Source organism: Physeter macrocephalus, chromosome 14 (genome assembly GCF_002837175.3).
Source record: "Physeter macrocephalus isolate SW-GA chromosome 14, ASM283717v5, whole genome shotgun sequence".
Taxonomy (NCBI): Eukaryota; Metazoa; Chordata; class Mammalia; order Artiodactyla; family Physeteridae; genus Physeter; species Physeter macrocephalus.
The window spans coordinates 66482631-66509703 of record NC_041227.1 but is presented as its reverse complement, the minus strand read 5'-3'; the positions used below and the strand labels follow the sequence as shown (position 1 = coordinate 66509703).

The following is a 27073-nucleotide window of genomic DNA, read 5'->3' as shown; positions in this document are numbered from 1 at the left end:
TCCCTACATTGTTTTCTTCATTTCCTCCATTTTTTTCCCCTACAATGTACTGGGTATTGGAAGTGCTGACACCGTCTTGAGTCCACGAGGAGCGCAGAGCGTAAAGCACGCACACGGAGGATGGCAGAGTGGGGAAGGTGGAAAACACGTGGGTTTTTTAATGGTTTCATTGAGTCTTGGATCATATTACACTTGGGGCCCATCCTCCTCCTCATACAACCTTATGAGATTATAAATTGTCTTATTGTTTAAGCCATTTTGAGTCAGTTACTTGCTGCTGAAAACATTACTGATACAGTTATGTTCCTTCACCCTCTGCTGTTTATCACCATCCTCCTCCTCCTCATCATAATTATCACATTGGGTGGTAATTTGAGCACAGGTACAGAGATCTTCAAGACTGTGCTGCTGGGTGTGGAGGAGTTCTCCTTAATGGGGTTCCCTCTCCACCTTAGTAACTGTCAGAGAGAATAGACAAGCTATTAATAAATAGCATTTTCACCATGCTTTACAGCTCTCAAAGGTCCTAAACATCCTTTATCTCAGTGGACCTTCACTACAACCTAGCAAGATGGTCTGGGCTGAGATCCTTACACCATTTCATGAACAAGAAAATGGAAATTTCCAATGGAAATGACTTGCCCCAGTCACCCAGGAGGACAAGGAGAGGCAGATATTCAAACCCAGGTCTTCAGACTTCTGTTTTAGTATCCCTAACCACAATGTCCTATTTGGAGCAGCCATTGGGTGGTAGTGTTCGATTTTCATTCATTTCTCTACTCATTTCCAGTAGGGAGGACTCTGCAGTCATGATTTAGAAGTGCTAGCTTTCCCACATTTCTTCCTGCCCTGTAACAATTTCATGACTAGTAAGGCTCCTTAGGGCTCCGCCGGACAAAGCACACGTGAACGTTCACATGCCAGAAAGCACACTTAGGGATCTGAATGTTCATCTGGCCTCTAAACCCAAGACAGTGGGGTGGCTGGGACATCACTAGGTGGATTCCACCACCACCATGATTTTTTGTGGCATTTGAAAGGGCAGAGGGCTGGGTGTGATTAGGCTGGTCCAGCGTTGCTCAGTAGCCCCGACAAGCAGCAGATGTGAGGAACAGCCCTAAAGGAATGATCATTTCAGTCTGGATCCCAGAGTAACTCTGGCTCTCAAATAAAACCAGGAAAGGAACCCAGTGCTTGCTCAGATCCTATGCTCTCCCAGCTCAACTGCCTTCAAGTCCTATCTATACTCCTAAAGCCCCCATGAGCCAAAGATGGCCTTACTGTCCTTCTTACTGAGAACATGCAAACGCGCAGACGCCATGCATCTTCCCAGCTCAAGTCTCTCCTCTGAGAATGTGGTACGAGATGTCTGGAGGACAGCAACTTCAATCTTATCATCATCGTCGTCACTATCGTCATCAATGTCATCTCCAGAGCGTCATCAACAGCAATTAGAATATCAAGAACCGACACTTACCAAGCACCCTATGTGGTCAGTGAGTGGCTAGGTACTTTACACACTTTAACTCATTTGACTTCTCACAACAGCCCCATGAATAGGTTCTGATGTTATCCCCAACTGACAGAAGAGGAAGCCGAGCACAGAACATTAAGTGGCTTTGTGGAGTCGCACAGGACTCCTGCCTGGAGTTCATGCAGAAGCCAGAAATGTGAGCCTGGGCCCCTCTGACCCCGAGCCTGAGTTTTATGCTGCCTCTCCAGATGGAAGCAGAAACAGTCACGGATTGATCAATTGATCAGTCAATCAATAGAATCAAAATCCAACCCCTGTGCCACAACATCCCACGTCCCTAAAGCCTATGATCAGAAATGGGAACGTGAAAGGAAAACAGGCTGTATCTGCAGGACAGCATTGAAAAGCAGGGACTGGTTGTGTCAACTGGGGAGGACTGACAGTCGCGTGAGATAACAGAATCCAAGGAGGATGGTCCAAAGCGAACACTGGACATTCGTCAACCAGGACCAGGGGTGCTTCTCGCCCAGAGGAAGCAGCTGGGGTCAAACCTCCTTTCTCATGGAACACGTGGCTTCCTCCTTCCAGAAGGAGGAGCTGTGTGCAAACCCAACTATCCATGGCTCTTTCCCAGAGAACACCAGAATTCCTGATGCTAGGCTGTGTTTCCCCACTGCCAAGGCTGCTCTCGCCCTACGCTGTGAGAAGGGAGAGTAACAGTGGGGGTGGGGTCTTTCCCCAGAACATAGGCCCACAGAGAGGATCTAGCAGAGCACCTTGGCCTTGGCCCACATCTGTCTGAGGACGATGAGAGGCCTGGGGAACCTTGGCCCCTCTTGCCGACCCTGGTTTCTAAGTCTCCAATAAAGCCATCCTACGTGACTCTGTGAAATTCCCTGCGGGTCCTGGCATCTGACAGATGGCGACCACAAACGGACCCCCTCACTGACAAGCACGTGGCTACACGCCCGGCACATAGTGAGCCCTTACTGTCAAATAGTGCCGGTTGTCAAGGCGTCACTGTGATCGTGATTGTCATCTCCACTGTGGATGTGGCCATCGCCACCAGTCTCAGCCAAGCATCGCACCGGCCCTTTCCTTTCCTCTGCTGGAGGGGATCCTGCAGCCCGGAAAGGGGCAGGGACCCTTTAAGAAACTGGCCCTCCTGCTTCAGTGCTGCATCAAAGAAATGTCAAGAGGCTGAGTCTGCTCCCGAATGAAATGTGTCCTGTCAATCAGGCGTCAGACCGCAGACCTGCAAGGCCCATTGACGGAGACCCAAGAAGATTTATTTTGTCTCATTTAATTGCCCTTTTTGCTTTGTAAACATAAAGGTTGCAGCTTATGGTCTGACAGCTAGAGTAGCTTTCTTTTCTCGAAAAAAAGATGACATTTGGGCTCTTAGAAATGTTTCCCTCAATCCTGTCTAATAGTCCCTCTCCCCCCACCCTTGCCTTGTGCAAGTTCTCTGAGGTTTCTTTAGGAAGACCCCAGCACTGGTGTCAGATGGACCCCCATGACCCGTGGCTATTCCTCTCTGGCTTCAGTTTCTTCTTATGTGAAATGTGTTGGGAAAATGCACTGGGGCGGTGCAGTTCGAGTGGCTGAGAGCCAGCACTGGGGCCAAGAGCTCGGGTTCAAATCCCAGCTCTGCTGCTGGCTAGCTTTGTGACTTAAGCTCTCTGTGTCTCAGTTTCCTGCTCTATCGAAAGGGGATGCTTGGGCTTCCCTGGTGGCGCAGTGGTTGAGAGTCTGCCTGCCGATGCAGGGGGCCCGGGTTCGTGCCCCTGTCCGGGAAGATCCCACATGCCGCGGAGCAGCTAGGCCCGTGAGCCATGGCCACTGAGCCTGCGCGTCCGGAGCCTGTGCTCCGCAACGCGAGAGGCCACAACGGTGAGAGGCCCGCGTACAGCAAAAAACAAAAAACAAACAAACAAAAAAAAAAGGGGATGTTTAAGGTAATTAGGAGGATTGAATGAGTTAATGTGAGTGAAGCACTTAAAAGAGGGCGTGGCCCATAGTAAAGGCTGCACAACTGGGTTTATTTAAATTAGCAGATGCTCTGTGCTTTGCTCATGCCTGACACATAATAGGGAGCTTTTATTATTTTCTTCCAGATCAAAGGTTACAAAGAGACTGCCCAAGCAGTACTTTATTTGTTAGCATTTAGCAATTTGAGGATTTCCTGTAAAATGCAGATTTCCAGCTTCTCTTGAGAAGTTGGAGGGTCGCTGACATCCCTGGACCTGGACCACATTTCTGCACGGCAACAATTGCTGGGCTGAGGAGTGGCTTCTGCCGTGACCATCAGACTCTGTGGGCATGTGGGTCTCCCATCTTCCAGCCACAGACCCTGGGAGATGTTCTTACACTCAGAGGCTGTGGCCACAGAAACACTTCTGTTTTCCCAAGATGCTCCCCCAGGAAATCCACCGTTTTACCACGGAGTGATTTTTTTAGCCTTGACCACGAGAAGGCCATGCTGTGACTGTGGTTTTCTGACCAACCCCACACTCTTTGGGCCACACAGGACCTACTGAATTCCCCGAAGGACTCAATACCAATTTTCAGAGAGAAATGTTATAGAGAATTCTCATGTTGCTGCTTTTCGAACGTGCCCAAATGTTAGCCATTTTTACTTCAGTCTAATCACTAATTCACTGCCCTGAATCGCTGTGAATTAGCCTGCCATTACCATGAAAAATATTAAGCAATAAGCAGTTGCGATATTTAACGCTCTCTGCAGAGGCTGTCACAGGCCTAGCCAATGCAGACTGCATTAATGCAGGGGGGCCCAGGCAGCAGGAAGGGACGGGGCTGGCTATGGCACAAGGCAGGCTCTGGGCCCCTCGCAAACAAAATATGCCAGGTTGAAGATGTGTGCACCACATGTGGAGATGTGCACGTGTGGGCATGCTGCCACATGGGCACGTGCACATGCAAACACAAACGTGTGTACATACCTCATGCACAGGTCCACATGCAAACAGATGCTAAACATTTATGCATAAACACACACATTCAAAAGGGCAACACGCCTAGGCAAACGCACACACGTGAAAATTCACATGCGTATGCACTCAAACACCCCAAACCCATCCTTGGACTCACACCAAGGACAAAGTCACATGTATACATACATGCATCCACACACAAGCACACACTTGTCTCCCAGTGCTGAGGATAGTGGTTTGTTCTCATCTGATAGCAGAACCCTCTTCTTGTCCATTTGGGGTAGAAAATTGGAGAAATGATGACTCTGCTTAGTGATCACCAACCCTGGTGACACTGTCACGTGATGGATTTTTAAGGATGCAAGATTTAGAACAGTGCCGACATAGAACTAGGGGCACAGCTATTTAGGCTGAAAGAATATGAGCCACCAGTGGAGTTTTTAAGAGTCATTTATGTGACTGGAGACTGGTACAGACTAATGATCTTGCTTCCCTGGGCTCCTACCCAGTGGTGAAGATCAAAAACTTTCCATAGCTCCGTCTTGCCTTAAGCTCCAGTGTGGAGTCATGAACTTTGTATTCACCTTCCTTCACTCTCGGTTCTAACCCATCTTAGCTATTCCTCATTTTGCATATAATTTTCCAGCTATTCTGTGCCATTTTCTCATTCTTTCAAACACCTCATTCGTTCATTCCCCCATGTCTTTGACATACTCTGACATCTACCTGGCAAGCCCTTTTTCTCCTTTCTCATTTTTCAAAGCCCAGCAAAAATGTCACTTCTGGAAAGACTTCCACTTGACTTACCGGGCAAAATCCATTCATTTATTACCAGCCGACTCTGTGTTAGGCAGTGTGGTAGGAATTTAAAGATGGACATGACATAGTTCAGGTCCACGTGGGATCTCCAGAGTTAGCCTGAGTGGCACTTTCACCATTGGAATGAAGTATTTGCATATATGTCTTCTTCCCCAAACAATAAGCTTTTTGAAGTTTAGAGCTGTGCCTTTTATAACCATACCACGCATCTCTTGCACAGTGCCTTGCTATGTAGCTAGTTAATTGTTTCTCCTCAAGCAAAGGAGGAATCGTGTCCTGGTCTCTGCCCAGCCCTACGCCCCTGGCCGCCTCACTCTCACCTCTCTGCCACAAGGGCCTTCCTGCTGCCCTGCAGTCACTCCAAGCATCTCAGTTCTTTTTGCCTGGAATGTTCTTAATCCTTTGTCAGTTGCTTCATTTGTAAATATTTTCTCCTATTCTGAGGGTTGTCTTTTTTTCTTGTTTATGGTTTCCTTTGCTGTGAAAAAGCTTTTAAGTTTCATTAGGTCTCATTTCTTTATTTTTGTTTTTATTTCCATTTCTCTAGGAGGTGGCTCAAAAAGGTTCTTGCTGTGATTTATGTCATAGAGTGTTCTGCCTATGTTTTTCTTTAAGAGTTTTATAGTGTCTGGCCTTACATTTAGGTCTTTAATCCATTTTGAGTTTATTTTTGTGTATGGTGTTAGGGAGTGTTCTAATTTCATTCATTTACACGTAGCTGTCCAGTTTTCCCAGCACAACTTATTGAAGAGGCTGTCTTTTCTCCATTATATATCTTGCCTCCTTTATCAAAGATAAGGTGACCATATGTGCTGGGCTTTCTATCCTGTTCCATTGATCTATTTTTCTGTTTTTATGCCAGTACCATACTGTCTTGATTACTGTCGCTTTGTAGTATAGTCTGAAGTCAAGGAGCCTGATTCCTCCTGCTCAGTTTTTCTTTCTGAAGATTGCTTTGGCTATTCCAGGTCTTTTGTGTTTCCATACAAATTGTGAAATTTTTTGTTCTAGCTCTGTGAAAAATGCCAGTGGTAGTTTGATAGGGATTGCATTGAATCTGTAGATTGCTTTGGATAGTATAGTCATTTTCACAGTGTTGATTCTTCCAATCCAAGAACATTTATTTATTTATTTAGTATTTTTGTTCTTTTATTTTTTTAAGCATGAAAAATTTTCTGTACAGATTCTTGAGAATAATATCAGTCACTATTTCACTCAGTCTATAGTTTTAATGGCTAAGATCCATAAAAGTTTGTTAGATATTTTCCAATAATCTGTTTATTTATTTAAATGCTAATATATTTTAAACCACTGTTCTTCATTAGAGTTTCTTGGAATTAATAATTACAGAAAGTAATTGCAAAGTACAGATATTCAAATGCTATTTGAGACAAGTACTCAGGCTGTCCCTCTGACATAGGCTAGAAACACATGCAGGTGTCTCAAGAGCTTTTTCCACTCATATACGGTCTTTATTATGTTGAGTTAGGTTCCCTCTATGCCTACTTTCTGGAGAGTTTTTATCATAACTCGGTGCTGAATTTTGTCACAAGCTTTTTCTGTATCTTCTGAGATGATCATATGGTTTTTATCCTTCAGTTTGTTAACATGGTGTGTCACATTGATTGATTTGTGTATATTGAAGAATCCTTGCATTCCTGGGATAAACCCCACTTGATCATGGTGTATAATCCTTTTAATATGCTGTTGGATTCTGTTTGCTCGTATTTTTTTGAGTATTTTTGCATTTATGTTCATCAGTGATATTGGCCTGTAGTTTTCTTTTTTGTGTGACATCTTTGTCCGGTTTTGATATCAGGGTTACGGTGGCCTTTTAGAATGAGTTTGGGAGTGTTCCTCCCTCTGCTATATTTTGGAAGAGTTTGAGAAGGATAGGTGTTAGCTCTTCTCTAAATGTTTGATAGAATTTGCCTGTGAAGCCATCTGGTCCTGGGCTTTTGTTTGTTGGAAGATTTTTAATCACAGTCTCAATTTCAGTGCTTATGATTGGTCTGTTTATATTTTCTGTTTGTTCCTGGTTCAGTCTCGGCAGGTTGTGCTTTTCTGAGAATTTGTCTATTTCTTCCAGGTTGTCCATTTTATTGGCATATAGTTGCTTGCAGTAATCTCTCATGATCCTTTGCATTTCTGCAGTGTCAGTTGTTAGGTTTTGAGTCATCATGTTTTCATTGTCATTTGTTTCTAGGTATTTTTTTATTTCCTGTTTGGTTTCTTCAGTGACCTCTTGGTTATTTAGTAGTGTATTGTTTAGCCTCCTTGTGTTTGTATTTTTTACAGTTTTTTTCCTGTAACTGTTATCTAGTCTCATAGTGTTGTGGTCGGAAAAGATACTGTTACGATTTCAATTTTCTTAAATTTACCAAGGCTTGATATGTGACCCAAGATATGATCTATCCTGGAGAATGTTCTATGAGCACTTGAGAAGAAAGTGTATTCTGTTGTTTTTGGATGGAATGTCCTATAAATATTAATTAAGTCCATCTTGTTTAATGTATCATTTAAAGCTTGTGTTTCCTTATTTATTTTCATTTTGGATCATCTGTCCATTGGTGAAAGTGTGGTGTTAAAGTCCCCTACTATTATTGTGCTACTGGCGATTTCCCCTTTTATGGCTGTTAGAATTTGCCTTATGTATTGAGGTGCTCCTACGTTGGGTCTATAAATATTTACAATTGTTATATCTTCTTCTTGGATTGATCCTTTGATCACTATATAGTGTCCTTCTTTGTCTCTTGTAATGGTCTTTATTTTAAGGTCTATTTTGTCTGATATGAGAATTGCTACTCCAGCTTTCTTTTGATTTCCATTTGCATGGAATACCTTTTTCCATCCCCTCACTTTCAGTCTGTATGTGTCCCCTCACTTTCAGTCTGTATGTGTCTTCTTTTTGTATCCATTCAGCCAGTCTATGACTTTTGATTGGAGCATTTATTCCATTTACATTTAAGATAATTATCAATATGTAAGTTCCTGTTACCATTTTCTTAATTGTTTTGGGTTTGTTTTTGTTGGTCTTTTCCTTTTCTTGTGTTTCCTTCCTAGAGAAGTTCCTTTATCATTTGTTGTAAAGCTGGTTTGGTGTTGCTGCATTCTCTTAACTTTTGCTTGTCTGTAAAGGTTTTAATTTCTCTGTCGAATCTGAATGAGATCCTTGCTGGGTAGAGTAATCTTGGTTGTCGTTTTTTCCCTTTCATCACTTTAAATATGTCCTGCCACTCAAGGGAGACAAATCTTGCTCAGAAGTGGAATCAGAAGATGTGGCAAGATGGACAGGTGGGAGAGGCTTGAGATGACTGGACAGGAAGTAGAAGAGAATGAACTTGGAGGTAGAGAGGATGAGAACAGATATCACTTTCAAGGAGTTTTCTGGTAAGAAGCTGAGAATTGCAGTCTAGGGAGTTTCTGTTAACACAAGAGCTATTTCATCTTATTTTATACTGATGAGAATGATCCAGTATGGAGAGTCTGGAACTCAGGGGACAGTTCTGAGTCAGAGATAGAAATTTGAGAAGTATCAGTAAGATGCTTATAACTCCAAGTAACAGAAAAAAATGATCAAAGCTGGCACAAACAATAGGGGATTTCTTATTTCTTGAAATAGTAATTCCAGAGATAGGGTGGGTTCTAGGGTTGATTGATCCAGCAGCTCAATGTTGTCATCACAGTCCTAAATTCTTACTGTCTCTCTTCTCTGCTCTCCATTGTTTAGTCTTCATCTTAGGGTTGACGATGGCCACATGGGCCAGGTACTTCCCTATTCATATCCAGCAGAATAGAGCAAAATCTCTATCCCAAGTATCACTACAGCCATTCCCTTTGGTCTGATTGGCCAACTTAGGTCATGCATCCACAGTCACCGTGGGCACATGTGAATTGGTTGACTGAAAATGAATTAGACTCCAATCCTGGAGCCAGGAATGAGGTGAGCTTCCCAAGGGTCCCAGAAATTCATGTGGAAAATGTGAGCTTTTGAACAAAATCTGTTGGGAAGCGGGGAGGGAGGATGTGTTGTGTGGATGCTGGATAAGCAAACATCAATGTCATCTACAGGTATCATCAGGGTATCAAGAGCAATCAACACTCTTGGAGAGTAGGTGAGATCTCAGGAAAGTTTGTAGGCTGAGAAGGGAAGCAGATGTAGTTAGATGAAACTTTCTCATATACAGTCCTATTTCATAGATCTTTGAAATGGGGATACTGATAACTTCTCTACTTACCTTGGGAGGCACAAATGGATGAATTCGGGCAAGTTTCATCTTATATCCTCGTTAGGAGGCTTAGAAAGGGAAGTGTCAGTTCTTTCCACTGTAAGGGGTGGAGCTGGTACTTGGGTTCAAGGAGGAGGAGATGTGGGTCATTTCCACTCCACAGAATTTCTGTTGTGGGGCAGTAGGAACAGAGGCCAGTTTCTTCGGTACCAAATCAGATTGCTGTATAAACAGGACAAACTCAGGTGTGACCTCTGCCGCATCACCTAGTTGGTTTTGAGAGAAAATGTCTAGGTTAGCCCACCGCCTCTGAGTGAAGCTAGCCTTCCTGATGACCTTTCTCATTTGGACATAGGGAAGGACATGCCCTAACAATTTATTTGAAGATGGGAGCAGTGGATGCAAGAGAGGTCTCAACCCTTATCTCTGAGGGAGAATTATTTTGGATGAAGACTGGTATCTAGTATTGGATCCTCACCGCAGCAGAAGGCTCTGTGTCCAAGTACGGGCAAGACCTCATGGGGAAATCTATGGCTTGATTAAAAAACACAGCCACATAAATGGTGGGATCCAACAAGGCAAGGTGTAGGGCCCAGGCTCAGTATATGATTAGTCCATAAGAATTCAGGCTAGGCGTGTAGAAACCTGGAGGCCTTCCCCATGGATATGTGTCTTCTAGTCTTAAGGAACAGTTCTCTGAACGCAATGTCTGGCAAAAACAATGGTTAGTAAAATTGCTCTTGACCAATGCTTAAGGCATCAAAGGAAGACCACCCATACCCAATGTAGTTTAGTAGAAAGAGTGGAAGTTTTTAAGATAGACCTGGGTTTGGTTCTTGGATCCACCACTTACTAACTGTGGCTCTGCATAAGTGACACAGCAGTTCTCAATTACAGTTTCTTCATCAATAAAGTGGGCATCATGTCAAATGTCATCATAGGGATGTTGGGAGGAGTAAATGAGATAATTCAAGTAAAACTTACAGCAAGTTTCAAGCATAGAGTAAGCACTCAATAAACTAGGTGCTATTATGGGGAGGACAGCTCAGTTCTTGAAGCCTTAAATATACTCACCAATCTACTCAACAGCACTCTGCATAAGAGTATAATAAGAGATGCACTTATTTGCCATCAGAGGACAGGTGGGCAAATATCTAAGTCCTATCTGAAGGAGAATATTGAAGTGTCAAATGTGAGCTTAAAATATGTTTTCAGTCAAGAGGTAGGGGGCAGGGTGGGACACAAAGTTTGTTGGAGGGAACAAGCAGGATGGCACTGCTTCACGGCATTGCACAGATCCCTGTGCCTCCATGGATGTTGAGGTGAATGGGAACTAGGCTCTTCCCAACAAAAGGGCAGCCGTTTACTTCACTTAAAGGAAAGAATGAGATTACATCGACAGCCAAACCGTCACACTGGGAGGCTGATGAGACTAGGGCAGAAAAATGGTCAAGAGGGTCTGCCTTCTTTGTTTACCTTGTCAGAGGCAATGAATGGTGGCACAGTCTCCCCAGTTCTCTCAGCTTCGTTACTATTCCAGATGGGATGCTCATGGTCGGATCATGCCAGACCCCTCATTTGCTCGCAATCACAGGCAGGAACAAGCACAAAATCCTTAATCGGACATACAATTTCTTTGTGACCTAGCATTCTCCTTACCTTTCCATTGTTCTTTTGACATTTAAGCTTTGTTCACTCTGTTCTGGCTATGTTGTTCTTCCTTCATTTAGTCTATTGAGCCATTCTCCTTCATACCTCTGGACCTGTGCACTTGGCATTTCTTCAGCCTGAATTACTCTTGCCTAAAACTCCTACCTGATACCCCCTGCCCCCAGCCTGATCCTCCTTTCCTAGGCCAGCTCCCAGTTGTACTTTAGATCTTGGCTTAACGACATAGCCTTGGGGAGGTCTTACCTGATTTTCTAGCTGCTGTTATATGTCCCCCTAGCACCTGAAGTTCCTCTAGCACCTATCCAGTTGAAATTCATTACTTATTGGGGTAGCTATTTGCTTAGTCTCCCCTCCACCTCTCTCTCTCACTGGTTTATAAACTCCATAGGATAGACAGTGTATTTATTGAAAAAAATAAAAGGTACACTATGCCAGAGATCTTAAAGAGTAAAACAATGGCCAAGGATTGTTGTCTTTCCTCTATCCATAGATACTCACCCATCATTCCACCCAACTACTCATCCATCTGTCCATCCTTCCATTTATCCATCCATCCATCCACTCTACCTAGTAGTCATTCAGGATGACAAGCATTCTAAAGATTTACTATGTCTCAGGCCCTTGGTAATCACCATGGAGGTTCATTTACACATTCATTGATTCTGCCACTCTTTCAAAATTTATAGGAGACGCACTTATTTGCCATCACAGGACAAGTGGGCAAATATCTGAGTCCTATCTGAAGGAGACTATTGAAGTGTCAAAATGTGAGTTTAAAATATGTTTTTGGTCAAGAGGTAGGGGGCAGGGTGGGACACAAAGCTAAAGGGTTGATATGTTAAACCTGTGAAGTTTTAATCAAGGAGAAGAAACTGCTGGCAAAGCATAGGCAGCCTGAACAGCATTAGAACTGGGTGTATGCAGCTCCCTGCAGTGGGCAGGCCAGTTCACCTCCGGGGGCTGGGCCAGGGCAGCAGCACTTAACCTTACTCGTGGCCATGTGATGGCAGCAGCTAAGGTCACATTAGTTCCAGCCCTTTGACTACACTTCTGCCTTTGTTTCTTTAACTTGGACTTAAGTCCAAGTCATTTTGGGCTAGAGCCCTGATCTTCTCCAAGGACTCCATTTCCTATATTCCTAAACTCCTCGTGGGGGATCCTGATCCCCCAACAGTGACTTCCAAGTCTCTAATAGAGTCGTAAGACTCTGATCACCTGAACTTCAGCATCACCCTGAGGTCTCCTTCTCCCTGGATGACCCCAGAACATCCTGGATTGAGTGCGACTTCAGTCCTAGACCTTGTCCCAGCTTGGCCTTTCAGATGGGAAGCTGAAAGATGGTTCCACCATTTCAAATGGTTGGAAATGTTCCAAAAAACTCCTTACTTCACTAAATAATTCCTATGTTGTGGAGTAGTTCAGAGGATTCCAGGAATTAACACATGTAAAGGGCTTATAACAGTGCCTGGCATGTTATACCCCATGGTATTACTCTTGCTGTTTCTGTTATTATCAGTCTTCCAGGACACAGTGCTGTAAAGCAAAGAGTGCTTACCCCAGAGTCATGAGACCTAATTCTTCCCAGGCCCTGTGATTTGAAGTAAGCCCCTAATACCCCTGGATCTCAATTTCCCCATCTGAAGTCAACCCAAAGGCCTCTTTAACTATAACTTGCCTTGTTTTATACCTGCTTAATTCCCAAAATACTGGAATGGTGTATCAGTTCACTAATACTCTTACAGCAGTAAATAATTAAAAAACAACAATCAAATCGATTGAAGCAAAAGGGGATTTATTTTTTGGTTTACAAAATGATGTCACTAGGACTACATTTCCGTCCTCTTCTTGGCTTTCCTTTTCTCTGCATTGGCTTCCTTCTCAGGCAGGCTCTTCCCAGGTGCTGGCAAGCTTTGGGTTTTCAATCTTCCATCCTAGTAACCACAGGTGGAAGACAGTGTTTTTCTTTCTTTTCTTTTTTTAAAATTTTTATTTTTTTGAAAAAAATTTCCAGTTTTATTGAGATATAATTGATGTACAGTTAGTGCCTTTTTTTCCCAATCATCTATTAAAATTTCCAGGATTTGCTTCTCCAGGACTCAACGGGGCCATGTGCCCACCCCTGAAACTATCACTGTGACCAGGATGAGGGTGGTCCACGTTGCATATCAACCCTTGAAGTTGATGATGGGAGTGGGTGCCATTAGCCTCAGCTGATTGGGAAATGGAAGGGGCAGAGCCCCACAGGCAAACTGGAGTACTGTACCGGAAGAAGGAGGGATGGTTGCGGGGTAGATAAAACAACAGACGTCTATAAAAAGAGCACGTGAACGAAGCCTGCCCCGCCCTGGCCCTGGCCCACCTCTCTGGAACCTTCCCTCATCCCATTCCTTGAATGTGATTTTCTTTTTCTCAGCTTCCCTTCTTTTGCCAGAACATCTCTTACCCTTATCTGTTTGCTGAGCAATTTTCCACACTTAAGAATTTCGGGGAACTGATGCTCATCACTTTAGGAAGAGTTTGCTGTTCTTCTTCTGTGCTCCCGTAATGCTGTGCTTTGATGTGCAACGTGGAGCCTCTGATGACGTAATGTGACTCCTTACTTCTGTGCCTGTCTCCCCTACTAAATCGTGAGCCTCGGGGACAGTGACTGTTGAGATTTATCTTTGTAGCTCTAGTGCTTGGAGTCATTGTGGCGCATAGTAGGCACTTAATAAATGTTTCTTGCATTAAAAGGATTCAATCAAGCTGCAATTTATCTAAGCCTTGCCAGTGTCCCCCCCCTCGCACATCATTTCCCTGTGTCCTAGAGGAGGGCGGGAAGATCAATGAGACAATATCACAAAGGCCTGGGAGAGCAGGGCAGCCAGTGAATACGAGGTTTTGTCATCAGTGGCATATTGCTTATTGAGACCCTGGCACGTTGCATCTGCCGGGGGGGTTGGACAAGAGGATTGGAAAGTCGTGATCAGAATGCCAAAGTGGAAAAAAGTTCGGTTGGCAAATGCTGAAGACGTTGGCTAAAAAGCCCATAATTTACATTGGATTAGCAGGTGAAAGATTATGTGACCATTGCAACAATTCCTTCTTGGCATATGAACATCTCATTTATAAAAATATTGATTCCACTTCTTTGGACAAAATTGATTAATTATATTTTGAGAGAGAGAAAAATCGTTTCCAGGTCTCTGCAGGGGTTGCCTTGTCTCATCTTGTGGTGTCCTGGTCCCCAGACCGCTGAATAGCCTTATTTTTCAAGACTGCAACTTCTCCCTGCCCGGAAATGGGGGCCCACAGTCTATAAGAAAATAGGAAGAATGTGTCTCTGCGAATTTCTTAGGCCAGCTGTGAAAATAAATAGTCTAAGCATAGAATATCAAAGTCTTAAGAATAGAAAGCATCTTAGAAATTATCTAACTTATGGCTCCTTGACTTTCAAGTCTTACAACCCATCAATCATTGCATTTTAGGGGAGGATGGGCCAGGAAAGTGGAATATCCAAAACACATTAAAATTCTACTTTCCTGTCATTAAAAGCCCTGTGCGTGTTCTCTATGGAAAATTAGAACACTATTGAAAAAAGAAGAAAATAAAAAATGGTCTTCCATTATCCTGTCACATTAAGAAAATCACTGTTAATATTTTAAAGTATATATTTTCAGTAATGCTTTTTTTTTTTTTTTTTTACAATATTAGAATGATTCTCTACATATTACTTTGTAGCCTGGTCTTTCATTTATTATGAAACATTGTGGTGACTTCTTCATGCTGTTTGCCTTTTACAACATGATTTTTAATGGATGGATAATATTTTTTCATATATTTGTATAATAATGTCTTTATTTCTCCATTGTTGGATATTTAATATGACTCTAGTTTTCTTGTTTTGCTATTAAAAAATCTAATGTAATTAGCATTGTGATATATAAAGCTTGCATAGGTCTCTAGATATTTCCTTAAGTTATGTTTCCTTGAGGGGGGATTGCTGGAGCAAAGCCTGTTCATATTTTCAGGATTTTGATATGTGTTTAGAACTGTCTTCCACAAAATATGCATCAATTTATACTTCCGCTAATACTTATTTTCTTGTACCCTTGCTGAGGTGTGATATTAGCATCATTTAAAAAAAAAAGCTGCCAACTTGATAGCCAAAGAAGTGTCTCATTTTTCATTGTTTCTTTTTATAAATGGCTTTATTGAGATATAATTCACATAGCATATAATTCACTCATTTAACATGTACTCTTCAGTGTTTTTAGTATATTTACAAGGTTGTGCAGCCATCACTCTAAACTAACTTTAAAACATTTTTGCTCCCTCAAAAACAAACCCTATACCCATTAGACTCATTCCTTGTTTCCTCTCTCCTCCCAAGACAAGCACTAATCCATTTTCTGTAACTATGTTTGCCCATTCTAAACATTTCATTTAAATTCCATTTCATATATATTCTAGAATCATACACTATATTGTCTTCTGTGACTGGACTGTTTTTTCACTTAGTGTAATGTTTTTAAGGTTCATCTGCACTGTAGCATGTAGCAGTACTCCATTCCTTTTTACAGCTGAATAATATTCTATTCAATGGATATACCACATTTTATTTACCCATTCATTAGTTGATGGACATTTGGGTTGTTTCCACTTTTTGGCTATTATGAGTAATGTGCTATGAACATTCATATACAAATTTTTCTGTGGATGTATGTTTTCATTTCTCTTGGGTATAAACCTAGGATTGGAGTTACTGGGTCATATGGTAACTCTACAGATTCAACTTTTTGAAAAACTGCTAGGCTGTTTTCCAAAGCAACTGCACTCTTTTACATCACTACCAGCAATAAATGAGGGTTCCAATTTCTCCATGTCCTTGCCAACACTTACCGTCTGTCTTTCTTTTTTTTCAGATTTATTTTTTATTGAGGTAACATTGGTTTATAACATTATATAAGTTTAATATCTGTCTTTTTGATTACAGTTATCCTTGTGAGTGTGGAATTGTATCTCATTGTGGTTTTGATTTGTATTTACCTGACGGCTAATGACACTGAACATCTTCTCATGCACTTGGCAGCAATTTGTATAGCTTCTTTGGAGACAGTCTATTCAGATTCTTGTCCATTTTTGAGTTGGGTTATTGTCTTTTTATTTATTTATTTCTAATTTTTTTTTTTTTTTTGCGGTACGCGGGCCTCTCACTGTTGTGGCCTCTCCCGTTGCGGAGCACAGGCTCCGGACGCGCAGGCTCAGCGGCCATGGCTCACGGGCCCAGCCGCTCCGCGGCATGTGGGATCCTCCCGGACCGGGGCACGAACCCGCGTCCCCTGCAACGGCAGGCGGACTCCCAACCACTGCACCACCAGGGAAGCCCTGTACTTTTAAATGAATAAATGAGTTTGCAAACAATAAAGGGGATCCTTAATTGGCTGAAAACTAGAAGAATAAGCATGTAAGTGGGCGGTGTGACCATCTTGGGTGGGGTGTCAATCTTAGCAACTTGAGGAGGTGGGTTTTAATATCCAGCGAGGACAAGAGACAAGGTTTTTAGCCACACAAAACCTTGAGGTGGGGTGTTGAAACTGAGACCACACCTACAGTAAAACAGAACCCTTAAAAAGGCTGCATCTTCTGAGAAAGAGTAGACAAGAAAAAAATCCACCTGATAGTAAAGGGACAAGAAAACAAGTTTGTCTATTTCCATCTGATGTCTGGGTAGGAAAAGTCCCTGTATACCTTCAAAACCACAGGCTGGCTGTTCCTCACATACATTTGAGATTCAAATTTATACTGAGAATACTCAAGCTGAGAAAATGAAACAGCAGTCTCAGATTTTTCTTTTCTGGAAGTTTTTACTGACTATGGAAGAAGAGAGAACATTCTCCACTCATTTCTGTGACAAAACATTGACACCAAAACCTAACAAGGACAGCATAAGAAAGCAAGATTACAGGCCAGTCACATTGGTGAACATAGATGGAAAAAGCCCAAAGTTTTATCAAAAAAGAACTCATCAATACATTAAACAGATACTATGTAATGTCTGATTTGCGTTTATTCCAGGGATGTGAGTTTGGATCACATTAAAAAGTCGATTAATGTAATTCATCCCATTAACAGATTAAAGGAGAAATATCTTGTGATAATTTCAGTATATATAGAAAAAACTGATAATATTTCTTAGCAAAAGAAGAATAGAAGGGAATTTCTTTTAGACTGATATAAAAATATTCTAAGAAACATTGCATTTAAAGAAAAATTGAAGAAAGCATTCCCTTTAAGATCAGGAACGGGAAAGTAATATCTATTGTCACTACTTGTATTCAGTGTTGTACTGGAAGTCCTAGACGGCACAGTAATGTGAGAAAAGAAATAAAAACTATAAAGATAGAGTTGAAGAAAAACTCAATATTCCCAAAATGGTATGATTATGTAGAAAACACAAAAGAGTCTACAGATAAATTCTTAGAATTAGTAAGAGAATTTAACACAACTCTTGCAGAAAAATTTACTCTATAAAAATAAATGGGGGCTTCCCTGGTGGTGCAGTGGTTGAGAGTCTGCCTGCCGATGCAGGGGACACGGGTTCGTGACCCGGTCCGGGAAGATCCCACATGCCGCGGAGCGGCTGGGCCCGTAAAAAAAAAAAAAAAAAAAGTCCCCTTGGAATTCCCTGGCAGTCCAGTGGTTAGAACTCCACGCTTCCACTGCATGGGTCACAGGTTCAGTCCCTGGTCTGGGGAACTAAGATCTTGCATGCCACGTGGCATGGCCAAAATAAAATAAATAAAAATAAATGGCATTGGTAGTTACCAGCCATCAATAGATGGCTATTACAGTAGAAACTGTAATAAAATATGTATCATTTATAATAGTACCTATAAAGAAATAGAAATCTAAAGATTTGTAAGAAACCTTTAAGGAGAAAATTATAAAATGTTATTGGAAGATGTTAAAGGAGACATAAAGGGATATTTTATGCTCATGGATAAGAAGACAGTTTCACAAAGCTGCCAGTTCTTCCCACGTTGATCTGAAAAGTCAATGCTATTCTCATTAAGAGTCCAACAGGATTTTTTTTTCTTTGTAGCATTTTATGCTAATACTAAATTTTATGGAAGGGTAAAGGGCTAAGAATAAGATACCCATAAAGGGGAAAAATGAGAGGAAACCTGGCTTACTTCATATTAAGAACTAGTATAAAATTATTGGTTAAAATCATGATAAAGCTGTACTAACTAAGACACTGTAACAATGAGATGGACAAGTCATTGTATCCCTCCGTCATACTATACATAAAAGTAAATTCCAGCTGGATTAAAGATTTAAATGTGAAAGGCAAACATAACATCTTTTAGAAGACAACATTGGAGAATATATTTGTGACTATGCATCAGGGAACAATATTTTGAAAACAATACGTGGGAAGTATAAATCATAAAGGGAGAAATGAATAAATTTGACTACATAAAAATTCCTGTTAAAAAAACTCACACACAAAGATGAGAGTTAAAATAAAACCCAAAATCTTGGAGAAGATATTTGCAATAACAAGATTGGTAAAAGATTGGTATTAGGCAAAATAAAGAACTACAGGTCAGCATGAATGAGACAAATAATCAGATTGAAAAATGGCTAATCAACTTATAAAGGCTGTCACAGAAGTGGAAATACCAATGTCATTAAACACTGGAGAAGATGGTCAACTTCACTAATATTCTGAGAAATAAAAATTAAAACAACCATAAGATTTCATATCATACTTCCTAATTGGCCAAAAAAAAAAAACAACCCCCCAAAACCAGACAATATCAGTTGTTGGTGAGGCCATGATGGCAAATCTTATATGTTTCTGGTGGGAAGATAAATTTATAAATTTATAACTGCTTTGGAAAACAATTTGGCTTTCTCCAATAAAGATGATGGGCAGCCTGAGATGCATACAGGAATGTACACAGCAACCCTTTTTAATAACAGCAGAAGGACTGGAAATACTTATCAGCATTGGAATGGAAACGTAAATTTTGGTACATACAATGAGATTCTAAACAGTAGTGAAAATGGACTATAGCTACAAGTAACAACAAGGATGAATCTCAAAAACATAATAAATTGAGTGAGAAAAGCAAATTGTCAATGAATAATACAGTATGGTTCTATTGATTTAAAGTTCAAAACCCATGAAAAATTAAACAATATATTGTTTATGGATGCAAACATGGTAGAAGTATAAAGAAAAACAGTGGAGTGATAAGCACAAATGATAAGCAGGAGAGGGCTGAATCTGAGAGAGAGGAACCTGGCTAAGATCAGAGAGGGACTGACAGATAGCTTCAAAGATTCTGGCGATGTTCTACTTCTTAAACTGGTGTGTTGGGTACACAGGTGTCCATGGGTTTGCCCATATGTTATAAATAAATATTCATTTGAATCTATTCAGTATTGTATCACAGTGGTCAAGAAACTTCTTCTGTAAAGAGCCTCACAATAAATATCTTAGGGCTTTGCTGACCATAAAGTCTCTGTTGCAAGCACTCAACTCTGTTATTGTCACCTGAAAACAGCCATAGACAATATGTAAATGAAGGAGTGTGTCTGAGTTCCAATAAAACTTCATTTAAAAAGCAAGTGGTGGCAGGATTTGGCCCTCGGGCTGTAGTTTGCTGACCTCTATTTTGGAACATTAATTTAAAAAAACGCTAAACAAGGGAAATCTTGTGTATCTTTATTAATACAAAACAAAATATTTTAGAGAGACATTTATTGTTAATGATAAAAGGGTTGATACAGAATGATAATAGGAGTGACTCATCAGGAAGATATAACACTTCTGGACTTGTGTAACTTAAATAATTAGATTCAAAACATACAAAGTGTAGGTACTGGCAAAATTACAAGGGTAAGTGTACAAATCCACAATCAGAGTGGGAGAGTTTAACACAACTCTCTAATTGATAGCTGAAATGACAAAACAGTATAAAGCCATGAAAATTTAAATAACAAAACTAGCAAGTTTTAAGCTAATTGACATGTGTAGGATTTTGCAGGTGATCTTTAGAGAATAAAAAAATTCTTTTCCAAAACTCATGGAATGTTCCTAAAAACTATGGTCCAGCCACTTAGTAAATAAATACACACTACATCCTTTAACCACAATATTATAAAATTAAAAATCAAGAAAAAATTATGTATTTTAGAATTCAACAAAATGTGTGTAGATAATTCATGTATCAAAGAAAAAAATCACAATGGAAACTAGATACTATATATAGCTGAATGACAGATAAAACCTTTCCTATCAAAACTTATGAGATACAGCTAAACAGGGATAAAATTGTGTCTTAAATTCATCTCTTAGAAAAGAAGAACCCCAAACCTAAGCGTGTTTTACCAAACATTTAAGGAATAGACAATCTCTATTGAATGCAAAAAAGAAAAAACAGGACAGATCTCCAATCCCTTTTATGAGGCTAGTAGAATCTTGAAACCAGTATCATACAAGGATAGTATAGTAAAGAAAAATAATATTCAAATTATACTTATGAACGAAAATCTTAAATGAAATATCAGGAAATAAAACCCAGCAACTTGTATTAGAAATACATCATGACCAAGTAGGGACTTTTCCAGCACTGTAAGAATAGTTTACCCATTACAAATCTAATTAATACGGTTCACTATAGTAAGAGATTAAAGACAGAAAATCATATGATCCTCTCAATAAATTTGGCAAATGTATTGAATAAAATTTAAGAAATATTCATGATTAAAAAAAAAAAACTTCTGGAAAGCGAGAACAGAAGAAATGTCCTCAACTTGATAAGTAAGTACTGTTACTTTAATGAGAAAAGAGTCTTAAATCCTTAGGTTGAATTAGGAAGTCAACAGCTGTGGTATTTATTATTCTTTTAGGCTTCTATGCACCATAGAAGAAATACATGCATGAAGAAGAAAATTCTGAAGCCCTTCTGTTGCCTCACATGGAAACTTCCTAAGATTTTCACCTTTCAGTAAACAGCGATGTCAATTAAAATTTTACTACTAGGGCAACAAATTATTAAGCAGGAACATTTGCTTAGAGTTGGAGACATTTTAGGGTTATAGGTTATATTTCACAGGCATGGCAGCGATATCTGATGACTAGGTGACTTAACAGATTCCTTTGTGTGACTATTCTTACATACAGCTTTATAGTCTCAGGAAAGAGAACAGGATTATTTATTTACGCACTATTCTCCACACTCAACAGGAGAGTAGACAGATGAATTTGTTAATATTCTCACTATCTCACTTTTGAAGTAGTTTATGATGCAGGAACACTGTCTGTTTTATTCTGCGGCTCTTTGGGGATTAAAGAAACATTTCCTTCTTCTTCCTGAAATGTCTTTCAATAATGGTTAAAAGTGTTTCAAGGTTAAGCATGGGAAACCCCTTAGTTTGTACTGAGAGAAAGGAGTACACCAGAAGTACTTAAAATACCCAATAGGAAGAAAGGGGGAGCAGAAAGAATTGTAACAAGAAGAGCACGACTCATCCACTACCTCCCAAAGTTTCCTCCTATCTTCTTTATTATTATTTTGTGGTAAGAACACTTAACATCAGATCTACTATCCTAAGCAAATTTTAAGTATACAATACAGTATTGTTAGGTGGTGATGCTTTTTACATGTCAATCACACCTCAATAAAATGGTTTAAAAAAAAAGAAGAGCATGAGATGTAATATTTTTCATCCAAAAGCATCAAGTACCCAAATCCAAGAGCAAACACACATAACGGTGAAGTTTAAGCAGCGTTTTCGTTAGAGTTGGCAATGGAACAAGTATACCTCCATTTCTGCTTCTAGCCCATATTTTTGCTACTTTAAAAAGCAGCTTTGTTGAAGCATAATTGATATTTAGTAAATTGCACATAAGATTTGATATATGTGCACGCACATGAAATCACCATCACAATCAAGATAATGAACATGCTCATGACCCCTCCAATATTTCCTTATGCTTTTTGTAATTCCCCCTCCTGCCTGTCCTTGTCTGCCATACATGCCTGTCCCCAGGCAACCACTGATCTGCTTTCTGCTGCTATAGATTGCTGCTCAATTTTAACGAATTCAATACCGATGAAATAATACAATATGTGCCTGTTGCACCTGCCTTCTTTTACTCAAATAACTGCCTTAAAACCTATCCATGTTGTATCATGCATAAGTAGTTCACTCCTTTTTATTGCTGGGAAGTATTCCATCCTGGGTATACCACAGTTTGTTTATCCATTCATCTGTTGAACATTTGTTATTGTTCCCAGCTTTGACTATTTCAAATAAAGCTCCTGTGAACATTTGTATGCAAGTCCTGTATACACATGTGCTTTCATTTCTCTTGTATAAATACCTAGGAGTGGAATGGCGGGATCATTAGTAAGGTGTATGTTTCACTCTTAAGGAACTGCCAGACTGTTTTCCAAAGTGCCTGGAGCCATTTCACATTCCTATATTCCCATTAGTGTATGAAATTTCCAGCTGTACCACATTCTTGTCAACACTTGGTGTGGTTAGTTTTTAAAATTTTAGACGTTCTAATAGGTGTGTACTGGGGTTTCATTGGGGTTTCATTCTGTGTTTCTCTAATGACTAATGATGTTGAGCATCTTTTCATGCTTATTTGCCATCTATATCTTCTTGGGTAAAGTATCTGTTCAAATTTTTCATCAAATACTGCTTTCATTTTGTTTTCTTATTATATGTTCTGGATGCAATCTTAAAAAATCAAGTATGTGATTTGCAAATATTTTCTCTGTATTTTGTCTTTTATTCTTTTAATAGTCATTTTAAAAGCTTTATTGAGGTATACTTTATATATCTTGAAATCCACCTATTCTGAGTACAGAATTGAATTATTTTTAGTACATTTACAGAACTGTGTGATAACCATCACAGTTCAATTTTAGACTCTTTCATCACCAATGAAGATCCCTTCTGCGTATTTGCAGACATTCCCTGTTTCCCACCTCTAGCTCCAGGCAACCACTAATCTACATTCTGACTCTTTGGATTTGCCTTTTCTGGACATTTTATATAACTGGAGTCTTACGGTGTGTGGTGTTTGGGTCTGGATTCCTTCACTTAGCATAATGTTTTTGAGGTTCATCTACATTGTTGCATGTATCAATAGTTCATTGTTTTTTATTTCGGAGTGGTATCCATCAGTTGATGAACATTTGGGCTGTCTCACGTTTGGGGCTATTATGAATAATGCTGCTATGAGTATTTGGGTTTAAGTGTTTGTCCAGATATAATCTTTTATTTCTCTTGGGTAGATACCTCGGAGTGGAATTATAGCTTGTTATGTTAAATTTATGTTTAAATTTTTGAACATCTGCCAAACTTTTTTTCCCTAAAGTGGCTGCATCATTTTACATGCAATAATTGGGGGTTCCAGTTTCTTTATAAGCTTCCAAATAGTTCTATTATCTGTGTTTTTGATGATTTCCATTATAGTGAATGTGAAATCATGTCTCAGGGTGCTTTGAATTTGATTTCATTAATTGTTCATTATCTACAACATCTTTTCATGTGTTTATTGGCCAATTGTATATCTTCTGTGGCAAAATGTCTACTCATGTTTCGTACATTTCAATTTCAGCTGCTATTTCTTCAAACACTTTTTATTCTCCATTCTTTCCTTTCAGGTACTCCAATTTCATGTATATCAGGGAAATTAACATTGTCTTACAGCTCACTGAAGTGCTGTCTATTTTTTAAAAGCTTTGCGTCTTATTGCAGGTAGTTTCTTTTACCATTTCTCCGGCTTCACTAATCTTTTCTTGTGCCATGTCTTATCTGTTGTTAATCCATCCCATCAAGTGTAATTTTTCCTCTCACACATTTTAGTTGTCATCTCTAGCAGTTGATTTGGTGGTTTCTATTTGTTCCATGTGCTTAATTAACATCTTCCATGTTTTCTCTAGCTTCTATTTATTAATTCCATCAACTGTACCTGTTCTGCATCACTTTTGATTAATTGATTATTTTCCTTATTATGGGTTGTATTTTCTTGCGTATTTGTATGCTCAATAATTTTTTTTAAACATCTTTATTGGAGTATAATTGCTTTACAATGGTGTGTTGCTCATTAATTTTTGAGTGCCACTTTTGATTTTGAATTTCACCTTGCTGTGACTAGATATTTTTCTTTCCGATGACTACTTTGAGCTTTCGTGTAATTACATTACTTGAAACCTATTTGATCCTTTTGTGTCTGGCATTTAAGCTTTGTTGGGCAGGGCCAGAGCAGCACTTAGGGCTAATTTTGCCCCACCACTGTGACAAAGTCCTTCTAGTACTCCACCCAATGCTCTGTGAATTATGAGGTTTTCTGCTGTGGCTGGTAAGGATAGGCGTTATTTCCTGGTCTTGTATAGTTCCTGAGTATTATATGTCTTAATCCTTTATGGTGGTTCTTTACTTAACTTTGGGGAGGGGGTGACGGTTTGTCACATTGATGAGCTGATCAGTACTCAGCTGAAGACTCACTGGGGGCCTTCGCAGATTTCCGAAGATCTCTGAATAGCCCTGTGAACTCTAGCCACGTTGGCCTTCCTAGTCTCTCAGCTCCATCTTTTTATCTCAGGTGGATCTCTTTCTGCCTGGGGTCACCACCCCCTCATGCTGCAGCCTGGAAACTTTCTCCTGGCAGTAAACTGGGGCAATCAGAGCTTACCTGGTTTGTTTCCTGTCTCTCAGAGATCACTGACCTTCTTTGACTAATTCCAATATCTTGAGAACCATTGTTTCATAAAGTTTTAAATGACTTTTTTAGATGTTCCGGGTGAGAAGGTAAATCCAATTCCTGTAGCTCCATCTTGGCCAGTAAAGGAAGTGCTTCTATTCAGTATTGAACTGAAGGAACAATGATAGTGTAACAAAACGCACACACACACATACCTGCACACATACACACGAAGAAATAAAAGGTATAACAGTTGTAAAGAAAGAAATGAGGCTGTCATTATTTGCAGTTAATGTGATTACATAGAAAAATGCTACAGAAAAAAAAAAGAAAAATGCTACAGAATATAGTCATATTAATAACAAATATAAGAGTTCAGGGAGTTGTTTAATATACAGAAAAAATCAATATACAGAAAAAAATCAATTGTGTTCTTAAACACCAGTCAGAAACAATTAAAAACAGTAATTAAAAAGATTCAATGTACCATAACAACAAAATCTATAAATTAATTAGGAGTATATCTAGCAGAGGGCAGATGCAAAATTTGTGGAGCAAAATATAATATCCTCCTGAAAAATATATGAGAAGACCTAAAAAAATGGGAAAACCATGCTGTGTTCATGGATCGGAAAATCTCAGTTCAGATGTCAATTTGTTACACATTTAGCTATAAATTTATGCAATTGATATTTAAATATCCAAATGCTTATATTAATATTTATTATTTTAGTGGAACTTCACAAGAAGGACCATAAAACCGGTGTGGAAAAGTAAAGGCTAAGAAGATCAAGGCAATTTTGAAGGAGAAAAATAAAGAGAGAACATTTCCTTCTTTGACATCAAGATTTACTGTGAAGTTGCTATATCAGTAAGTGTTCAGTCAAGGGACAGAAACCACACCAGTTGTTTTAACAGAGTTTAATATAAAGAACTGTAAACTGGTTGTAAAATTGTTGGTTAGGTAAATAAAAGGCAATAAAGGACACAAAGATAGCACAAAGACAGCAACTACAGGAATTACTTACAACTCTGGGACTAAGGGACAAAGGAAAATGGTTGGAATTATGACTTTTGACTGAATCTCTGTCGGGAAATGGTAAATAAATTATGGTTTATTCACTGTAGGATATGATATCACAGTTTGGATGAATGAATGAGACTCATATGTATCAATACAGATAAATTAAGAAAAATATGTTTGAAGGAAGAGCAAGTTTTAAAGGATACTACATGTAATATTTTAAAACATGCAAAAATTTTAACATATACACATATATGTATATTACACGCATATAAATATACATATATATTTAGTTTATGCTTATATAGAAAAATTCAATGAACATTAACATATTTGTGGTTCATTCACAGCAATTCAGTATTAAGGTTACCTCTGAGATAGGACAGAAATAGAGGAAAGAATAAAAGGTATTGATGAGGAGTTTACTAGCGTCTGTAACATTCTGTTTCTTTAAAAAGTGTTTGAAAGCAATATGGTGAAATGTTAACATCTGTTTAATCTTAGGGTACATGTGTCTGACACATTATTTTCTGTATGTTTGAAATGTTACAGAACTAGGAAAAGGAAAAGATTAAATGAGATAATGTACCCAAAGCACCGAGGTGATGTGGGGTTATTATAATTGTGATTATTGAATTGACTGCCTCAGGTCACTGATGCATAAGCATGGCTGCTGGATCCAGAGGAAGCTTCATGTCACATTTAGGGTTGGTCGTGCTGGCTGAAAGAGACAGTATCCTATAGGATTTCAGAAAACTGTCACCCCTAGATCCCTCTGCTACCTGGTAGCACCACTAATTTAGGACAACATTGTCAATGCTGAAATGTCATTTTATAGTGGAAACTAAAGCTCAGAGGAGAACAGTAATTGGTGCACAGGAACCCAGCCAAATAGTCTTTATTCCAGAACTGCGGCCGCTTTTAATTTTACTTCCCAATTGCCTTTCTGGCCAAGACACAGCATGAAAGATGGAGCTGCTGTTGGAATCAGCCAGATGTGAGTTTGAACCTGAGTTCACGTTGCATAGATCAACCCATTCTTCTTCTTAAAGTCTCAGTTTCCTTAACAACAAAAATATTGGGAAGATAAGAGCGAGTTCATGTGGATGCTGTGGAGCTCTGTGGGTTAGCACACCGTAAGTCTCCAGGCTTAGAGAGGTAGTCACTTCTGGTCCACCACTT

At 39.7% G+C, this 27073-nt stretch overlaps 1 pseudogene; it reads right to left on the bottom strand.

Annotated features, from left to right (window-relative positions):
• Positions 1 to 2466: 2466 nt before the first annotated feature.
• LOC102980987 (histone H1.8-like) overlaps positions 2467 to 27073 on the bottom strand; it is a 160314-nt pseudogene continuing 135707 nt past the window's right edge.